The 22,140-nt window shown below is 37.1% G+C and overlaps 1 pseudogene across 1 annotated transcript in view; it reads left to right on the top strand.

The window, feature by feature from the left end:
• Nucleotides 1-21,472, top strand: part of LOC101024338 — a 57,452-nt pseudogene extending 35,980 nt beyond the window's left edge. The window contains exon 2 of the transcript XR_161314.5: nucleotides 19,780-21,472. The product of XR_161314.5 is annotated as a eukaryotic translation initiation factor 2 subunit 3 pseudogene (transcript). The remainder of the gene's footprint in view (nucleotides 1-19,779) is intronic.
• Nucleotides 21,473-22,140: the final 668 nt, after the last annotated feature.

Genomic DNA, 22,140 nt, shown 5'->3' on the forward strand with positions numbered 1-22,140 from the left:
CATCTCACACGCAGAGACATACATAGGCTCAAAATAAAGGGATGGAGGAAGATTTACCAAGCAAATGGAGAACAAAAAAAAGCGGGGGTTGCAATACTAGTCTCTGATAAAACAGACTTTAAACCATCAAAAATCAAAAGAGACAAAGAAGGCCATTACATAATGGTAAAGGGATCAATTCAACAGGAAGAGCTAACTATCCTAAATATATATGCACCCAATACAGGAGCACCCAGATTCATAAAGCAAGTCCTTAGAGACTTACAAAGAGACTTAGACTCCCATACAATAATAATGGGAGACTTCAACACTCCACTGTCAACATTAGACAGATCAACGAGACAGAAAGTTAACAAGGATATCCAGGAATTGAACTCATCTCTGCAGCAAGCAGACCTAATAGACATCTATAGAACTCTCCACCCCAAATCAACAGAATATACATTCTTCTCAGCACCACATCGTACTTACTCCAAAATTGACCATATAATTGGAAGTAAAGCACTCCTCAGCAAATGTACAAGAACAGAAATTATAACAAACTGTCTCTCAGACCACAGTGCAATCAAACTAGAACTCAGGACTAAGAAACTCAATCAAAACCGCTCAACTACATGGAAACTGAACAACCTGCTCCTGAATGACTACTGGGTACATAACGAAATGAAGGCAGAAATAAAGATGTTCTTTGAAACCAATGAGAACAAAGATACAACATACCAGAATCTCTGGGACACATTTAAAGCAGTGTGTAGAGGGAAATTTATAGCACTAAATGCCCACAAGAGAAAGCAGGAAAGATAAAAAATTGACACTCTAACATCGCAATTAAAAGCACTAGAGAAGCAAGAGCAAACACATTCCAAAGCTAGCAGAAGGCAAGAAATAACTAAGATCAGAGCAGAACTGAAGGAGATAGAGACACAAAAAACCCTCCAAAAAATCAATGAATCCAGGAGTTGGTTTTTTGAAAAGATCAACAAAATTGACAGACCACTAGCAAGACTAATAAAGAAGAAAAGAGAGAAGAATCAAATCGACGCAATTAAAAATGATAAAGGGGATATCACCACCGACCCCACAGAAATACAAACTACCATCAGAGAATACTATAAACACCTCTACGCAAATAAACTGGAAAACCTAGAAGAAATGGATAATTTCCTGGACACTTACACTCTTCCAAGACTAAACCAGGAAGAAGTTGAATCCCTGAATAGACCAATAGTAGGCTCTGAAATTGAGGCAATAATTAATAGCCTACCAACCAAAAAAAGTCCAGGACCAGATGGATTCACAGCTGAATTCTACCAGAGGTATAAGGAGGAGTTGGTACCATTCCTTCTGAAACTATTCCAATCAATAGAAAAAGAGGGAATCCTCCCTAACTCATTTTATGAGGCCAACATCATCCTGATACCAAAGCCTGGCAGAGACACAACAAAAAAAGAGAATTTTAGACCAATATCCCTGATGAACATCGATGCAAAAATCCTCAATAAAATACTGGCAAACCGGATTCAACAACACATCAAAAAGCTTATCCACCATGATCAAGTGGGCTTCATCCCTGGGATGCAAGGCTGGTTCAACATTCGCAAATCAATAAACATAATCCAGCATATAAACAGAACCAAAGACAAGAACCACATGATTATCTCAATAGATGCAGAAAAGGCTTTTGACAAAATTCAACAGCCCTTCATGCTAAAAACGCTCAATAAATTCGGTATTGATGGAACGTACCTCAAAATAATAAGAGCTATTTATGACAAACCCACAGCCAATATCATACTGAATGGGCAAAAACTGGAAAAATTCCCTTTGAAAACTGGCACAAGACAGGGATGCCCTCTCTCACCACTCCTATTCAACATAGTGTTGGAAGTTCTGGCTAGGGCAATTAGGCAAGAGAAAGAAATCAGGGGTATTCCGTTAGGAAAAGAAGAAGTCGAATTGTCCCTGTTTGCAGATGACATGATTGTATATTTAGAAAACCCCATTGTCTCAGCCCAAAATCTCCTTAAGCTGATAAGCAACTTCAGCAAAGTCTCAGGATACAAAATTAATGTGCAAAAATCACAAGCATTCTTATACACCAATAACAGACAAACACAGAGCCAAATCAGGAATGAACTTCCATTCACAATTGCTTCAAAGAGAATAAAATACCTAGGAATCCAACTTACAAGGGATGTAAAGAACCTCTTCAAGGAGAACTACAAACCACTGCTCAGTGAAATAAAAGAGGACACAAACAAATGGAAGAACATACCATGCTCATGGATAGGAAGAATCAATATCGTGAAAATGGCCATACTGCCCAAGGTAATTTATAGATTCAATGCCATCCCCATCAAGCTACCAATGAGTTTCTTCACAGAATTGGAAAAAACTGCTTTAAAGTTCATATGGAACCAAAAAAGAGCCCACATCTCCAAGACAATCCTAAGTCAAAAGAACAAAGCTGGAGGCATCACGCTACCTGACTTCAAACTATACTACAAGGCTACAGTAACCAAAACAGCATGGTACTGGTACCAAAACAGAGATATAGACCAATGGAACAGAACAGAGTCCTCAGAAATAATACCACACATCTACAGCCATCTGATCTTTGACAAACCTGAGAAAAACAAGAAATGGGGAAAGGATTCCCTATTTAATAAATGGTGCTGGGAAAATTGGCTAGCCATAAGTAGAAAGCTGAAACTGGATCCTTTCCTTACTCCTTATACGAAAATTAATTCAAGATGGATTAGAGACTTAAATGTTAGACCTAATACCATAAAAATCCTAGAGGAAAACCTAAGTAGTACCATTCAGGACATAGGCATGGGCAAAGACTTCATGTCTAAAACACCAAAAGCAATGGCAGCAAAAGCTAAAATTGACAAATGGGATCTAATTAAACTAAAGAGCTTCTGCACAGCAAAAGAAACTACCATCAGAGTGAACAGGCAACCTACAGAATGGGAGAAAATTTTTGCAATCTACTCATCTGACAAAGGGCTAATATCCAGAACCTACAAAGAACTCAAACAAATTTACAAGAAAAAAACAAACAACCCCATCAAAAAGTGGGCAAAGGATATGAACAGACATTTCTCAAAAGAAGACATTCATACAGCCAACAGACATATGAAAAAATGCTCATCATCACTGGCCATCAGAGAAATGCAAATCAAAACCACAATGAGATACCATCTCACACCAGTTAGAATGGCGATCATTAAAATGTCAGGAAACAACAGGTGCTGGAGAGGATGTGGAGAAATAGGAACACTTTTACACTGTTGGTGGGATTGTAAACTAGTTCAACCATTATGGAAAACAGTATAGCGATTCCTCAAGGATCTAGAACTAGAAGTACCATATGACCCAGCCATCCCATTACTGGGGATATACCCAAAGGATTATAAATTATGCTGCTATAAAGACACATGCACACGTATGTTTATTGCAGCACTATTCACAATAGCAAAGACTTGGAATCAACCCAAATGTCCATCAGTGACAGATTGGATTAAGAAAATGTGGCACATATACACCATGGAATACTATGCAGCCATAAAAAAGGATGAGTTTGCGTCCTTTGTAGGGACATGGATGCAGCTGGAAACCATCATTCTTAGCAAACTATCACAAGAACAGAAAACCAAACACCGCATGTTCTCACTCATAGGTGGGAACTGAACAATGAGATCACTTGGACTCAGGAAGGGGAACATCACACACCGGGGCCTATCATGGGGAGGTGGGGAGGGGGGAGGGATTGCATTGGGAGTTATACCTGATGTAAATGACGAGTTGATGGGTGCAGCAGACCAACATGGCACAAGTATACATATGTAACAAACCTGCATGTTATGCACATGTACCCTACAACTTAAAGTATAATAATAATAAATAAATTAAAAAAAAAAAAAAAAGAAATTTTCTCACAATCCTAGAAGTGGGCTTCTTGAGAGCAATAATTTGGTCTTTAATCTTTGCATCCTATAGTCTGGTTTTTAGCATATGCTCAATAAATGTTTACCAAATTACTATATAACATTTAGTATACACTTGGTAAATGTATGTGCAGATGATAACTTTGAAAAATAGTCTTCTCTGATATTCCTTAAAGTTGTTTGAAAATACTTGAGGCCGGGCGCAGTGGCTCACACCTGTAATCCCAGCACTTTGGGAGGCCAAAGTGGGTGGATCACCTGAGGTCAGGAGTTCAAGACCAGCCTGGAAAACATGGTGAAACCCTGTCTCTACTAAAAATACAAAAATTAGCTGGGCATGATGGTGGGTGCCTGTAATCCCAGCTACTCAGGAGGCTGAGGCATGAGAATCGCTTGAACCCAGGAGGTGGAGGTTGTGGTGAGCTGAGATGGCACCATTGCACTATACAGCCTGGGTGACAGAGCAAGCATCCATCTCCTGAAAAAAATAAAAATAAAAAAAAAAAAGAAAATACTTGAAATTGAAACATTTTTGTCCTAGTGGATAATTAGTTTGTCCTAAAGTATACTTTTCCTGAGTTTCAAAAAACATATGTGTGGATATATCAAATTATTTTCTTTACATTTTCTTTGGGGAATGAGCTTGAAAAAAATTACCTAGGAAAAATTAATTGCAATTAGAAGTGAACTTCACATAGCAAACTAAACCCTAAAAATAATGTTTTTTCCTGAATATCTTGAACAAAAGTAAATTTACTTCTTACTTGACATTAAATGGCATATTAGTTAAGATTCTCACATGTAGGTAACAGACACCCAACTCAGACTAGCTTAAACGGAAAAGTAACCAAAAATGTGGCTTTAGATCTGAAGAGAATCATAGACTTCGTTAACAGGATTTTCACTGATTCATGCCACTTCCTCAAAGAAGTCTTCCTTCCCCTACCAAAGACTACTGGAATACCTGTTCTACACTTTCATAACACCCTGCATACCTCCTTCATATAACTTATCACAATTTTAATTATACAAAAATTATGTACTTAATTGTTTAATTTGACTTCATGGGACATTATGTACACTGTATTTTCTTTAGTTCTTAAAGGAAATGACACTTCACAATTAAGATCATCAGAGACCAAACACAAAGACTAGGTCAACTGTAAGTACTGACATAATGTAAAACAGCTATTTGTATTTCTGTTTTTTGTCATTTATTGCTGTGTGTTAGTCACAGTGATTACTTTGACATGGGAATGCTGAAGGCTTAACAATTTTTTCCAGGATTTCAAATGTAGTTAACTTTTCTCTGAGCTATCAATATATGAAAGATGACAGCTGATGGTCAATGCTTTTACCATATCTTTATGTTAAGAAATGAAATTGGATACAAATGCATGTGTTTTTATTATAAGTTAATAAACACAGATTCCTAAACCAGTAATAAGAATTATTTTGTACTGTGATGTTCAAATTCCATATTGTAAACACATAAAGAAAAATAACACAAATATGTCAAGAGTCTTATAAGCAAATAGTTTAAATGTGTCTTTTTTTAAAATTATGATTGAACTGTGCGAACTGTTATAGGGTAAGACATTTTAGAACATAGTGGATCACTATTACCAAGGATTTGGAAGTCAAATAATGTATTTTTCAGATTATTATATACCTGTTTAACAAGTGATATTAGCTTCAGTAAATTTTAATCTAGTAGTTTGAGAAATGCCTGATTATTCTTTTCCATGATGAAATATCTACTTGAATTTTTTCATGAAAAAAAGTATCATTTGCTATATCTTATATTACTGTTTTATATTAAGATATATTGTTAAATTTAATATATGTAATAGTTATCTTTATATATAATATAGAACATAATTATATGATATTGATATATGTTGTATGTACTATAGATATATCCATAGCTGTTATATAATACTATAGTTGATATGTGGATGTTAAATAAGCTGTAATATTATGAAGGACATGTGATTAGCTTACATATGGAAGAGGGGAGAACTTGGATTTTATATACCATACCTTTCCTCTTTGCTAATTTCTACTCATTTAGGGAAGAAAATCTAGAAATAGGCTTCCCACTTCCCCTTTCATATATACTTAAATTTCTTTCTTTATAAGCAATAAACTGACACTGACTAAACACAGCCAAACCAAGTCAGGGGGAGGTGAGAATTTATTGGAAGGATGGAAGTAGCGTATAAAATAGAAGCAAAAGCTGAACAAATTAAGCCATGGGAAGGATAGGAATCAGAAAAATTCCAGGAATCTAGGTCCATTCAGTGTTCTGCTAATGGAATGAATCAGCTCCAGCCATTCATTGAGCAGAGTATCATTCTGCTCAAGGCTTGAAATTCCAGGAAAACTTTATTGGTATAACCTGAGTCATTTGCTCACTTCTTGGCACCTTGATTGATGGTTTCAGCAAGACTGCATGGTGTTGGGAGAAGTCGTTTCCAAAAGGAAAATTGGGTTACTATTCCAAAAGAAAGGAAAATAGATGATGAATAAACAAAAACATCACATGTGCACAAAAGTATAGCACACATACATTCTTGCTAGTAGAAACTTTTCCCAAATGGCCAGCATTTCCTTTTTTGTCAGAATTTACTCATTTATTTGACAGATACTCAACATATACTATATGCTAGGCCATGCACGATGTAGAGAATACCAGAATAAGAAAATAAAAATTGATTTCTACATGATACAGTAAGTGCCACTATTCCTCTGGCAAATTAAAGAAAGTAAAGATATAGTAAACACTCACTTTTCTATACATTATTAAACTCTCATCAACCCTGCATTTAGTTTCAGGACAGCTATTGCTGATGATACACAAGACATAAGGATTAGCTGTGCCTTGCTTGTCCAGAAGTAGCAAACTGGAGGTCTGAGGTCTTGTTAGTCCTGCAGCGTTATAACTTATTTGTTAACATTAAAAAATAAGGACAAAGGAGACAATTAAATACAACATGGGATCTGATTGGATTCTGTTGCAGAAAAAAAGTATATTAATAGGACAATTGATTTTCACATTAGCTAATAAGCTGTTAATGTTAATTTTTTGGCTTTGATAATTGTGCTGTGGTTACATAAGACGTTAACATTAATATAAGTCTAAAATTATTTTTAATAAAAGCAGTACTACTGTAATGAAAATTTCTGGCTTCTCTTGAAAATGAGAAGATCTGATAGAGCTATTTTGATAGAAGGAATACTTTTCTGAAAATGTACATTATAAAAAATTGACTCAAGAGAACAACCATGTAACAAATTGAAAAGTTTATTAAAAATTGCCTCTGTGGAATGTACCAGGCCTTAGGTATTTTAATGATTGTCACTATCAAATTTCCAAGAAATAATTTATATGTTTTTTAAAGTTTGAGAAGTATAGAAAAATTGTGCTTTACTGAGAAACAAAAATATACGAGAGAATTTCAGATCATTTTAATAACGCTGATACCAACATTTGATAAAAATTGTACACAAAAGAAAGCTACAGACCCACAGCTAGTATCATACTGAATGGAGAAAAACTGAAAGCTTTTCCTCTAAGATCTGGAACATCACAAGGATGCCCATTGTCACCATTATTATTCAATATAGTACTGGAAGTTCCAGCTAGAGCAATCAGACAAGAGAATGAAATAAAGGGCATCCAAATTGAAAAGGAAGAAGTCAAATTATCCTGGTTTTCAGATGATATTATCTTATATTTAGAAAATCTAAAGATTCCACCAAAAAACTATCAGAACTGACAAACTCAGTAAAGTTGCAGGATACAAAATCAGCATACAAAATTCAGTAGCCTTCTATATTCCAACAGTGAACAATCTGAAAAACAAATTTTAAAAGTCCCATTTACAATAGCCATGAATAAAATTAAATACCTAGGAATTAAGTTATCCAAAGTAGTGAAAAATCTTTACAATGAAAACTATAAAATACTGATGAAAGAAATTCAAGAGGACACCAAGAAATGGAAAAATATTCCATGCTCATGGACTGGAAGAATCAATATTGTTAAAATATTCATACTACCCAAAGCAATCTACAGATTCCATGCAAACCCTAGCAAAATACATTCTTTACAGAAATAGAAAAAACAATACTAAAATTTATATGGAACTAGAAAAGACCAAGAATAGCCAAAGCTATCCGAAGCAAAAGGAACAAAACTGAAGGAATCACATTACCTGACTTCAAATGATACTACAGAGCTATAGTAACCAAAACAGCATGGCACTGGCATAAAAACAGACACATAGATCAATGGAACAAAATACAGAACCGAGAAGCAAATCCACACACCTACAGTGAACTCATTTTCAACAAAGGTGCCAAGAATATACATTGGGGAAAAGACAGTCTCTTCAATAAATGGTGTTGGAAAAACTGGATATCCATACTCAGAAGAATGAAACTAGACCCGTATCTCTTGCTGTATACAAAATATCAAATCAAAATGGATTAAAGATGGAAATCTAAATGCTCAAACTGTAAAACGACTACAAGAAGACACTGGGGAAAAATCTCCAGGACACTGGTCTGGGCAAAAATTTCTTGAGCAATACTCCACAAGCACAGGCAACCAAAGCAAAAATGGACAAGTGGGATTAAATCAAGTTAAAAAGCTTCTGCAAAACAAAGGATACAATCAACAAAGTGAAGAGACAACCCAGAGAATGGGAGAAAATATTTGCAAACTACCTATCTGACAAGGGATTAATAACCAGAATAAATAGGGAGCTCCAACAACTCAATAGGAAAAAAATATAATGATCTTATCAAAAGATGGGCAAAAGATCTGAATAGACATTTCTCAAAAGAAGACATGCAAGTGGCAAACAGGCATATAAATAGGTGCTCAACATCATTGATCAGCAGAGAAATGCAAATCAAAATTGCAATGAGATATCATCTCACCCCAGTTAAAATGGCTTATATCCAAAAGACAGGCAATAATAAATGCTGGCGAGGATGTGGAGAAAGGGAACCCTGTACAGTGTTGGTGGGAATGTAAATTAGTACAACCACTATGGAGAAGAGTTTGGAGATTCTTTAAAAAACTAAAAATTGAGCTACCATATGATCCACCAATTCCACTGCTGGGTGTATACCCAAAAGAAAGGAAATCAGTATATTGAAGAGATATCTGTACTCCCATGTTTGTTGCAGCACTGTTTACAACAGCTAAGATTTGGAAGCAACCTAAGTGTGCAACACCAGATGAATGGCTCAAGAAAATGTGCTACATATACACAACGGAGTACTATTTAGCCATAAAAAAGAATGAGATCCAGTTATTTGCAACAACATGGTTGGAACTGGAGGTGAAATAAGCCAGTCACAGAAAGACAAACATCTCATATTCTCACTTATTTGTGGGATCCAAAAATCAAAACAGTTGAACTCAATGGCATAGAGAGTAGAAGGATGGTTACCAGAGGCTGGGAAGGATTGGTGGGGGGGCTAGTAGGGGAGGTGGGGATGGTTAATGGGGACAAAAAAATAGAAAGCATGAATGAGACTTACTATTTGATAGGACAACAGGGTGACTATAAAATAGTCAATTTTTAATTTATTTTAAAATAAAGAGTGCAATTGAATTGTTTTCAACTCAATGGATATATGCTTGAGGGAATGGATACCCCATTCTTTATTATGTGCTTATTTCACATTGCATGCCTACATCAAAACATCTCATGTACCCCATAAATACATACACCTACTATGTACCCACAAAAATAAAATAAAATGAACTAAAAGTTAAAAAAGAAAACTACAGATAATCCGCCAATGAATTTGGAATAACTTTTAAATAAAATATTAGGAAATTAAACCCAGAACTATGTTAAATAAATGAACACTACCCATAGAGAATTTATTTTCTAAAATGCAATGATGATTTAATATTAATAAATATATTCATATGATATATCATATTAATAGGTCAAAGAATTTTTTTTTTAAGACAGGGTACTGCTCTGTCACCCAGGCTGGAGTGCAGTGGTATGGTCATAGCTCACTGTAGCCTCCACCTCCTGGGCTCAATTGATCCTCCTGCCTCAGCCTCCTGAGTTGCTGGGACTACAGGCATATGCCATCAGACATGTGCTATCAGGCATGTGCCATCATGCCCAGCTAGTTTTTTGTATTTTTTTGTAGAGATAGGGTTTTGCCATGTTGTCCAGGCTAGTCATGAACTCTCAGGCTCAAGCTATCCACCCACCACAGCCCCCCAAAGTGCTGTGATTACAGGCATGAGTCATTCTGCCAGGCCTAAAGAAATTTTTAAAAAGTGTTATGTTGATAGATGTCAAAGGCACTCATTAATGTTCAGCATATTTTCCTCATAAAAAGTACACACACATATATTCCTCCAAAAAATATTTTAAGTTTATAACTAACACCATATTTAATTGTAAGCCCTAGGAATATTAAAGAAACAAAATACAGATGGCTGAGAAAACCAATATTCTTTAATACTTTCTTGGAAGCTAAAGTTTCAAGTGATTAAAGGAGTCAAAATAAGCATACAAACTAGAAAGTAGGATCCAAAATTTTATTTTCAACATATTCAATTGTTTACCCAAGAAAATCAATGGAAAAGCTATTAGAGTTAATAAGATATTTTAGTATAGAAGCCAGATATAAATCAAAATAAAACATCTATAACTTATATATATATTACAAATAATCTGTTAGAAAACATAAGAAAAAAGTACCAGACATGTAATTTTACAGAAATGCATAATTTTTATCCATTGTACACATTTTAATATAGTCCATTTTTATTTTACTCATTTTCTTTGCACTACCATTGTTCCCTATTCTACCACATTGATGTCCCCAAAACCTCTTTATTCCCAGGTAACCCTATCAGCAACCTAATATATATGTTTCCATATTTTTCCATGCTCATTGTATTAGGCCTTTCTTGCATTGCTATAAAGAAATACCTGAGGCAGAGTCATTTATAAAAAAAAAAAGAGTTTAATTGGCTCACGGTTCTGCAACTGTACCAGCATGTCACTGGCATCTGCTTGGTTTCTGGGGAAGCCTCAGGGAACTTTGACTCATGGTAGACGGCTAAGTGGGAGCAGGCACATCATATGGTGAGAGAGGGACCAAAAAAGATGGGTGCGGGTGTGTGCCACACACACATTCAGTCTTTTACTGTGAAGTATAATGTTAACTGCAGGGTTTTTAAACAACCAGATCATGTGAGAACTCACTACCACAAGGACAGCACCAACCCTTGAGGGATCCACCCGCGACAGCCAAACACATCCCACCAGGCCCCACCTCCAACACTGGGGATTACATTCTAACATGAGATTTGGAGGGAAGATTGAAACTATATCACTCATATAATTATGAAAAGGAATATAAATTCATATGTATGGATACATATACTCATAAATATATAGGGGTTTTGTCATTATATGCTTTATAAAAAGAGACGCACATTCCACACATCTTCATCTTGTTTTACTTATTCAACTTTTTAAAAATCCCTTTAAGTTGACCAGTATTGCTCTAATTTATTATTTTAATGGACACATAATATGATTTACCATAATTTATTCTAACATTGTCAAATTGCTGGGTGTTCACTTTACTTCCAGGTTTTGCCACTAAAAACAAATTCAGTAAATGTTTATATGTTTTTACATTCTAATAGTTTTCTTTTTTCTTTTTCTTTCTTTTTTGTTTTTTTGAGACAGGGCCTTTGCGGTGACATCACCTCAGCTCACTGCAGTCTAAACCTCCCTGGCTCAAGCAATCTACTCACCTCAGCTTCCCAAGTAGCTGGGACGACAGGCACATGCAACTACACCAGGCTAATTTTTTGTATTTTTTGCAGTGATGGGGTTTCACTGTGTTGCCCTGAGCTCAAGCGATTTGCCTGCCTTGGCCTCCCAAAGTGCTGGGACTACAGGCATGAATCACTGCGTCTGGCCTCTAATGGCTTTATTTCTATAGGAGAAATTCTTAGGCCTGGGATTAGTGGAACAGCAGGCATATAAATTTCTAAAATTAATTTTTATATTTTGAGATAACTGTAGATTCACATGCAGTTGTTAAGAAACAGTAGAGTCCACGCATTCTTTGCCTAGTTTTCCCCAGTGGTAATATAGTGCAAAACTTTTGTACATTACAACTATGGTATTCACATGGATAAAGTACTATACAGTCAAGATAATAAACAGTTTCATCACTACAAAGATGAAACTTTTATAGCCATCTTCACCCCACCTTTTCATGATCCCTAGTAACTATTAATCTGTTCTTTATTTCCATAATTTTGAAATTTCAAAAATGTTATATAAATGGAATCATAGACCATGTAATTTTGGGGGATTGGATTTTTTTTTTTTTTTCTCATCGTAATTTCCTAGAGATTCATCCGAATTGTTACATGTATAAGCAGCTTGTTCTTCTTCGTTGCTGAGTAATAGTCTACTGTATGGATGTACCACAGTTTGTTCAATCCTTCACCCATAGAAGGCCATCTGAGTTATTTCCAGTTTTTGGTTACTACAAATAAAGCTTCTATGAACATTTGTCTACAAGTGTTTGTGTGAATATGTTTTAATTTCTTTATGATAAATGCTCAATACTTATTGAGCATTGTCATATGGTAGTTTCATGTTTTGCTTTTTTAAAGAAACTGCCAAAATATTTTTCAGAGTGGCTGTACCATTTCGTATTCTCACCAGCAATATATTAGTGATCAGATTCTCTGAATCCTCATCTGCACTGGTTGTCACGTTTTAATTTTAGCCATTCTAATAATAGGTGTGTAGTGATATCTTATGGCTTGAATTTGCATTTCTCCAATGACTGATGATACTGAAAATTTTTTCGTGTATTTATTTTCCATTTGTATATCCTCTTCAATAAAACGTCCATTTTCAATCTTTTGCCCATTTTCTAATTAGACTGTTTTTAATGTTGAGTTTTGAGAGTACTTGATATATTCTATATAATAGTACTTTTTGCATATGTACTTTGAAGATATTTTCTTTTAGTCAGTAGCCTTTTTTTCATCCTCTTAACAGTCTTTCACAGAGAAAAAGTTTTTAATTTGGATAAGATTCAATGTATCTATTTTTTCTGTTATGGATTATGCTTCTTTTTCTTTTATGGATTATGTTGTCAAGTCTAATAACTTTCTCTAATTCTAGATTCTGAAGATTTTCTTCTTTTTTTCCTAAAAGTTACATAGTTTTATGTTTTACATTTAAGTCTATGATACATTTTGAGTTAATTTTTGTATAAAGCATGAGGTTTAGGTCATTTTTTGCCTTTTTTTGGAAAGGCTGTCCTTACTCCATTGTATCGCTTTTGCACCTTTGCAAAAAAATCAGTAGGGCATATTTGTGTGGGTCTATTTCCAGGTTTTCTGTTTTGTTCCGTGGACCTATGTGTCTGTCCCTCTAACAACACCACCACTCTGTCCTGATTGTTGTTGCTATACAGTAGGCCTTAATATTGGATAGAGTGAGTCCTCCCATTGTATTCTCCTTTTAAAAGACGTTTTAGTTTTTCTAGGGCCTGTGCCTTTTTATATAAATTTTAGAATAAGCTTCTCTATGTTTATGAAAATCCTTTCTGGGATTATAATAGGAATTACATTAAATCAATATGGGAGAACTGTAACTGTCATCTTTATTGCATAGAGTCTTGTAATCCTCGAACATGGTATATCTCTATTTAGGTTTTCTTTTATTTCTTTTATCAGCATTTTGTCATTTTCAGCATGCAGATTCTACATCCATTTTGTTAAGTGTATATGTAAGCATTCAATTTTATTTGGAATAATTGCAGATAGCATTAGGTTTTTCAATTTAGTGTCCACATGTTCATTGTTAGTACGGTAGTTCCCCCCTTATCCTCAGGGGATACCTAAAACTATGAATATTACCAAACACTATATATACTATGCTTTTTTTCTATGCATACATACCTATGGTAAAGTTTAATTTGTAAGTTAGGCACATTAAAACATTAACAACAATAACTAATCATAAAATACAACAACTGTAACAATATGCCATAATTACTACTCTTGTGATTTGGGATCATGATTAAGTAAAATACAGGTTACTTGAACACAAGCCCTGTGACACCAGGACAGTTGATCAAATGACCAAGATGGCTGCTAAGTGACTAATGGGTGGGCAGCATATAGAGTGTGGATACGCTGGACAAAGAGATAAGTCACGTCCCAGGTGGGACGGAGCAGGATGGCACAAGATTTCATCATGCTACTCAGAATGGTTTATGATTTAAAACATATGGACTGTTTACGTCTCAAATCTTACATTTAATCCTTAAAAACTGTGATTGACCATGAGTAACCGAAACTGTGGAAAGCAAAACTGGAAAAGGGGAGCTACTGCATGTATAAATATGATTGATATTTATGTGTTGATCTTGTGTATTAGACAGTTCTTGCATTGCTATAAAGAAATACCACAGACCAGTAATTTATAAAGAAAAGAGGCTTAATTGGCTCACAGTTCTGCAGACTCTAGGACGCACAGCTCCTGCATCAGCTTCTGGGGAGGCCTCAAGAAGCTTACAGTCATTGTGGGAGGTAAAGTTGGAGCAGGCACTTCACATGGCAAAAGCAGGAGCAAGAGAGGGCAGGAATCGGTGGAGGGGAGACGTGCCACACACCTTAAAAATACCAGATCTCAGGTGATCACTGGCGAGCTCAGAGAGTGCTCATTTATTCCAAGAGGCTGGCCCAAGCCATTTATGAGGAGCCCACTCCCATGATCCAACCACCTCCCACTAGGCCTCACCTCCAACACTGAAGATTACAATTTAACGTGAGATTTGGGCAGGGACAACGATTCAAACTATACCATCGTGTTTTCTGCAACCCCTCTTAGCTCTAGGAGTTTTAGTTTTAGTTTTGTAGATTCCCTGGAATTTTCTACACAGATAATCATACCATTGCACATAAGAACAGATTTTGTTCTTCATTTTCAATTTGTATGGATTTTAGTATTTTTTGTTGTCCCATTGCAGTGTCTAGAACTTCCAGTACTATGTTGAATAAGAGGATAAAAGTGGACATCTTTCTTTGTTTCTGATCTTAAAGGAAACATTCAGTCTTTTACTGTGGAGTATGATGTTAACTGTAGGGTTTCTTTTTTTAATAGATACTCTTTATCATGTTGAGGAAGTATTCCTCTATTCCTAGTTTGCTAAGAGGTTTTTTGTTTGTTTGTTTGTTTTTTTAAATGAGTGGGCGTTATATTTTGTCAAATGCCTTTTTTGCCTCAATTGAGATGATCATGTGATTTTTCTCCTTAGCCTGTTGATATGGTGGATTACATTGATTTACTTTTGAATTTGAGAACCAGCCTTGTGTATGTTGGATAAATCCCATTTGGTCATGGTATATAATCTTTTATTTATTTATTTATTTATTTATTATTTTTTATTATACTTTAAGTTCTAGGGTACATGTGCACAACGTGCAGGTTTGATACATAGGTATACATGTGCCATGTTGGTTTGCTGCACACATCAACTCGTCATTTATGTTAGGTATTTCTCCTAATGCTATCCCTCCCCCAAGCCCCCACCCCCATGACAGGCCCTGGTGTGTGATGTTCCCCGCCCTGTGTCCAAGTGAGCTCATTGTTCAATTCCCACCTATGAGTGAGAACATGTGGTGTTTGGTTTTCTGTCCTTGCAATAGTTTGCTAAGAATGATGGTTTCCAGCTTCATCCATGACCCTGCAAAAGACATGAACTCATCCTTTGTTATGGCTGCATAGTATTCCATGGTGTATATGTGCCACATTTTCTTAATCCAGTCTATTATTGATGGACATCTGGGTTGGTTCCAAGTCTTTGCTATTGTGAATAGTGCCGCAATAAACGTAAGTGTGCATGTGTCTTTATAGTAGCATGATTTATAATCCTTTAGGTATATAACCAGTAATGGGATTGCTGGGTCAAATGGTAATTCTAGTTCTAGATCCTTGAGGAATTGCCACACTGTCTTCCACAATGGTCAAACTAATTTACACTCCCACCAACAGTGTAAAAGTGTTCCTGTTTCTCCACATCATCTCCAGCATCTGTTGTTTCCTGACTTTTTAATGATTGCCATTCTAACTGGTGTGAGATGGTATCTCATTGTGCTTTTGATTTGCATTTTTCTGATGACCAGTGATACGAGCATTTTTCATGTGTCTGTTGGCTGCATAAATGTCTTCTTTTGAGAACTGTCTGTTCATATCCTTTGCCCACTTTTCGGTGGGGTTGTTTTTTTCTTGTAAATTTGTTTGAGTTCTTTGTAGATTCTGGGCCAAACTATAGCATCAGGTCTCCTCTGGATTTCTAGCCTGACAGCCCAGCTTGCAAATTTTAGACTTACCAGCCTCCATAATCACATATTTTCTAAAATATATATAAATATATATATGTGCATATATATATATATATCCATCCCTGACTAATGCAGTAGTATTCCTTATTTATTTGTTTCCTTCCCTTCCTTCCTTCCTTCCTTTCTTCCTTCCTTCCTTCCTTGCTTCCTTCTTTCCTTCCTCTCTCTCTCTCTCTTTCTTTCTTGTTTTGCAGGGTCTCACTCTGTCACCTAGACTAGAGTGCAGTGGCACAATCATGGCTCACTGCAGCTTTGACCTCCCAGACCCAATCGATCCCTCCATCTCAGCCTTCCAAGTAGCTGGGACTACAGGCATGTGCCACCACTTCCATCTAATTTTTGTATTTTTTGTAGAGACAGGGTTTCACCATGTTGCCCAGGCTGTTCTCGAACTCTTGGGCTAAAGGGATTCACCCGCCTCAGCCTTCCAAAGTGCTGGGATTATAGGTGTAAGCCACCATACCTGGCCTTATTTTCCTTTTAATGGCTGTGGAATCTGCAATGATATTTCCTGTGCCATTGCTGGCATTGATGATTTTTGTCTTGTCTCTGTTAATCTGTGTCATTATTGCTAGAGGTTTATCAAGTTTTATTTTTTCCTCTCCAGGCAGGAGCCACTGTGCCAGCCCTATGGTTCTTTCTTTTCTTTCTTTCTTTCTTTCTTTGTTTTTGAGAAGGGGTCTTACTCTGCCTCCCAAACTGGAGTGCTGTGGCACAATCTCAGCTCACTGCAACCTCCCCTCCTAGGTTTAAGTGATTCTCCTGCCTCAGCCTCCTGAGTAGCTGGGATTACAGGCATGCGCCACCACACTGGGCTACTTTTGTATTTTTAGTGGAGATGGAGTTTCACCAGTTTGGTCAGGCTGGTCTCAAACTCCTGACCTCAGGTGGTCCACCCACCTCGGCCTCTCAAAGCACTGGGATTACAGGCGTGAGCTGCTGTGCCCAGACCCACGATTCTTTCTTAAGTATGATTACCAGAATGGTTACTGCCTTGCAGTAAGCTTTCAGTAAATATTTGTTACCTGACTTTTGACTGTTGACAAAAATAAGTACCCCCTCCAGACAAAATAAACAAATAAATAATTGTCTATTAGCATTACATGATACTTATATTTTGCTCATTTGGTATTGACATGAGAAAGTGTTTTAACCATTTTATCATGTCAACAAAAAATTTATTGAGACCTCTTTTGTGCCTGAAGTCTCAATAAATTTTGAGTTGTGCTAGGCATGGGATATGATAGATAAGACAACAGAGAATGCCCATGCCTTAGGGAGCTTATATTCAGTGAGTAAGAGAAAGTCAGGCAAAAATATGTGTCAGAAATAAGTGGTATGAAGAAAATTAACTGGAAATGGAGGGTGAGAAGGTGGAGCATGACAGAAGTACTATATTAAATAAAGTGGTTAAGGAAGGCCTTTCTCTGAGGAGATGGCAGTTTGATAATAACCAAAATAAGGTGAGGGACCCACCAATATGAAAGGAAAAAGTGGGAAGATGCTTGTAATGTAAAGGGTGATATGAAAGGAGACTATTTTAGGTAGAAGACAAAGGTCTGGAGTCAGAAAGAAGTTAGGGGTGTTTGAGGACTAAGTGAGGAAGGAGAGGTAGATGTTGAAATCAGAAAGTTAGCAAGGACCATATTATGTAGACCCTCACAGGCCATACATAGTAAGGAGTGCAGATTTTATTGAGAGTGTAACAACCTGTCATTAGAGTTTTGAATTCAGGGGTTGGAATGAAGATATAACCTGATTTGTTTTGAAAATGTTAGTCTGCCTACTGTAAGGTAAAATGACTATAAAGATTCAATAGTGGGGTCTGGCACGATGGCTAATGCCTGAAATCCCAGTACTTTAGGATGCTGAGGCAGGCAGATCACTTGAGGTCAGGAGTTCAAGACCAGCCTGGCCAATGCAGTGAAACCCCGTCTCTACCAAAAATACAGAAATTAGCTGGGCGTGGTGGTGCACACCTGTAGTCCCAGCTACTCAGGGGGCTGAGGCAGGAGAATCGCTCTTGAACTTGGGAGGTGGAGGTTGCAGTGAGCCGAGATCCCACCACTGCACTCCAGCCTGGGCAACAGAGCGAGACTCCATCTCAACAAAAATAAGTAAAATAAAATAAAATAAAATAAAATAAAATAAAATAAAATAAAAAGGATTCAATAGTGGAACCACAGTTTCGATGACTACCAAAGACCATTACATAATTTTCAAGTCTCACATTGAAACTGGATATGAGAATTTTGGAATTTAGAAGGCATCTTATAGCTCCTTTGAGGGACACCTAAAGAAAGCTTTAGGCTTCCAAATTATGAAAGACTGACTTGGTGGAATATTTGAAGGTTAAAATTTGTTTCTTATTAACTCATGTAGTTCACTCAGGACTAAAAATTATTTACGCCAACTGTATGCGAAGGCGGCCATATGCTAAGCACTGAACCCTTTGTGTTCTAAGAAGGTATCTTAGAATTTGCATATACAGTAAAGGACATCAGTCAGCGATTGTTCCCATGGTATTCATTTTTATTTTTATTTTTATTTTTTTATTTTTATTTTTATTTTTTTTGAGACAGAGTCTCGCTCTGCCGCCCAGGCTGGAGTGCAATGGCGCGATCTCAGCTCACTGCAAGCTCCGCCTCCTGGGTTTACGCCATTCTCCTGCCTCAGCCTCCCGAGTAGCTGGGACTACAGGCGCCCGCCACCTCGCCCAGCTAGTTTTTTGTATTTTTTAGTAGAGACGGGGTTTCACCGTGTTAGCCAGGATGGTCTCGATCTCCTGACCTCGTGATCCGCCCGTCTCGGCCTCCCAAAGTGCTGGGATTACAGGCTTGAGCCACCGCGCCCGGCAGTATTCATTTTTAAAAAGAATGTGTTGTGTTTATTTGTTGATGCAATGATGCCTCTTATTTCCAGTACTTATTTGAAACTGTTTTATTCTGCAGTCTAATTAAGATCATGCTTAAACTAAGTTGAACAGGTTTTTGTTTCTGTATGCTCTATCATTGTTGCCAGAATGTGTTCTTCATGACATTATTGCTAATAGATGCTCTATGAAAATAAAAACTGCTTCTGTAATTAAATAACCTTTAGGAATACATGTCTTCTCTCAGCAAATTAAGAATGCATATTAGAAAATACAAAGTTCTAAGATGTTCCAGTTAGGAAATTTTGTTTTTATATGTGCTGAATCTTCCATTTACCAATCTAGACTACATAATTTTCACTTATATTAACAACTCAAAGAATTAGTGCTCTACAAAACAGCTTTCAAAAATGTTATTCTAGGTTGTTCAGTTAGTCATGTTGTTTCCAGACGCTTTCCCTCGTTCCATTCCTTGTGTCCTGAAGTATTGTTTTAAAACCCACAAGGGGCTCTTCTGGCAACATGGCGGGCGGAAAAGCTGGAGTGACTCTGGGGCAGCCGCATCTTTCGCGTCAGGATCTCACCACGTTGGATGTTACCAAGTTGATGCCACTTTCACACGAAGTTATCAGCAGACAAGCCACAATTAATATAGGTACAATTGGTCATGTAGCTCATGGGAAATCCACAGTCGTCAAAGCTATTTCTGGAGTTCACACCATCAGGTTCAAAAATGAACTAGAAAGAAATATTACAATCAAGCTTGGATATGCTAATGCTAAGATTTATAAACTTGATGACCCAAGTTGCCCTCGGCCAGAATGTTGTAGATCTTGTGGGAGCAGTACACCTGATGAGTTTCCTGCAGACATTGCAGGGACCAAAGGGAACTTCAAATTAGACGTTTCCTTTGTTAAGCCTGGCCACGATATTTTGATGGCTACTATGCTGAATGGTGCAGCACTGATGGATGCAGCTCTTCTGTTGATAGCTGGTAATGAATCTTGTCCTCAGCCTCAGACGTCTGAACACCTGGCTGCTATAGAGATCATGAAACTGAAGCGTATTTTGATTCTACAAAATAAAATTGATTTGGTAAAAGAAAGTCAGGCTAAAGAACAATACGAGCAGATCCTTGCATTTGTCCAAGCTACAGTAGCAGGGGGCGCTCCCATTATTCCAATTTCGGCTCGGTTGAAATACAACATTGAAGTTGTTTGTGAGTACATAGTAAAGAAAATTCCAGTACCCCCAAGAGAGTTTAGTTCAGAGCCCCAGCTTATTGTTATTAGATCTTTTGATGTCAACAAACCTGGCTGTGAAGTTGATGACCTTAAGGGAGGTGTAGCTGGTGGTAGTATCCTAAAAGGAGTATTAAAGGTGGGCCAGGAGATAGAAGTAAGACCTGGTATTGTTTCCAAAGATAGTGAAGGAAAACTCATGTGTAAACCAATCTTTTCCAAAATTGTATCACTTTTTGCAGAGCATAATGATCTGCAATATGCTGCTCCAGGCGGTTTTATTGGAGTTGGAACAAAAATTGACCCACTTTATGCTGGGCTGACAGAATGGTGGGGCAAGTACTTGGTGCAGTCGGAGCTTTACCTGAGATATTCACAGAATTGGAAATTTCCTATTTCCTGCTTAGACGGCTTCTAGGTGTACGCACTGAAGGAGACAAGAAAGCAGCAAAGGTTCAAAAGCTGTCTAAGAATGAAGTGCTCATGGTGAATATAGTATCCCTGTCAACAGGAGGGAGAGTTAGTGCTGTCAAGGCCGATTTGGGTAAAATTGTTTTGACCAATCCAGTGTGCACAGAGGTAGGAGAAAAAATTGCCCTTAGCCAAAGAGTTGAAAAACACTGGCGTTTAATTGGTTGGGGTCAGATAAGAAGAGGAGTGACAATCAAGCCAACAGTAGATGATGACTGAAGAATACCGGTTAAATAATACATTCGGATGGAGTTGGAAGTTAGAATTCCTCTTAACAACCAAGGGGTTTATTTTCAAAGCAATATTGGGGAATTGATTTCACAGTTCGTTACCTTAGTAGGTAACTGTAAGTTTATTCTCTTTTTTTTTGGTTATGAAAACTTAGGGACTACAGTTAATATAAAAATTGGCATAATGTTGGATTGAATCTACATTTTGGCAGAAGTGAAGCATTCCCACATAATGTCAAAGTTATACATCATGCAGTTTTGGCTTTTTTGTTTGTTTCATTTTCTTTTGTTTTTGAGTCTGGCTCTGTCGCCCAGGCTGGAGTGCAGTGGCGTGATCCCCAACCTCTGCCTCCCGGGTTCAAGCAATTCTCCTGCCTCAGCCTACCAAGTAGCTGAGATTACAGGTTCACGCCACCACACCTAGCTAATTTTTGTATTACTAGTAGAGACTGGGTTTCGGCATGTTGGCCAGGCTGGTCTCTCCTGACCTCAGGTTGATCAGTCCCCCTCAGCCTCACAAAGTGCTGGGATTACAGGCATGAGGCACCTTGCCCAGCCCATATCATACAGTTTGAAACTTTGCCACAACCAGCCTTTGCTGTAGCACACACATATATCACTGAACCTGCTTGAAATAAAGTTTTTTTTCTTTTTCATGATTCGTCTTTGAGTACCTCCAGGCTGAAGGACTGTTGTACCAGTTAAAACTTAAAGGCACAAATTCTCCTTGAAGACCTTCTCCCTTTTCTTTGGCCCCATATTTTATGTTGCTTTATCTTTGAAATTTTGCATGAAAAGGAAATTAATGGGTTCAAATGAAATTGTCCTTTGAAGCATGATTACTTGTTCCCATGGACAGATATTTTTCTCCCCTTGCTCTTCCTGGCTGGAAACACGGGAAACCAGAGTCAGAAGTTATCTCCCT

Source organism: Papio anubis, chromosome 7 (assembly GCF_008728515.1).
Source record: "Papio anubis isolate 15944 chromosome 7, Panubis1.0, whole genome shotgun sequence".
NCBI classification, from domain to species: Eukaryota; Metazoa; Chordata; class Mammalia; order Primates; family Cercopithecidae; genus Papio; species Papio anubis.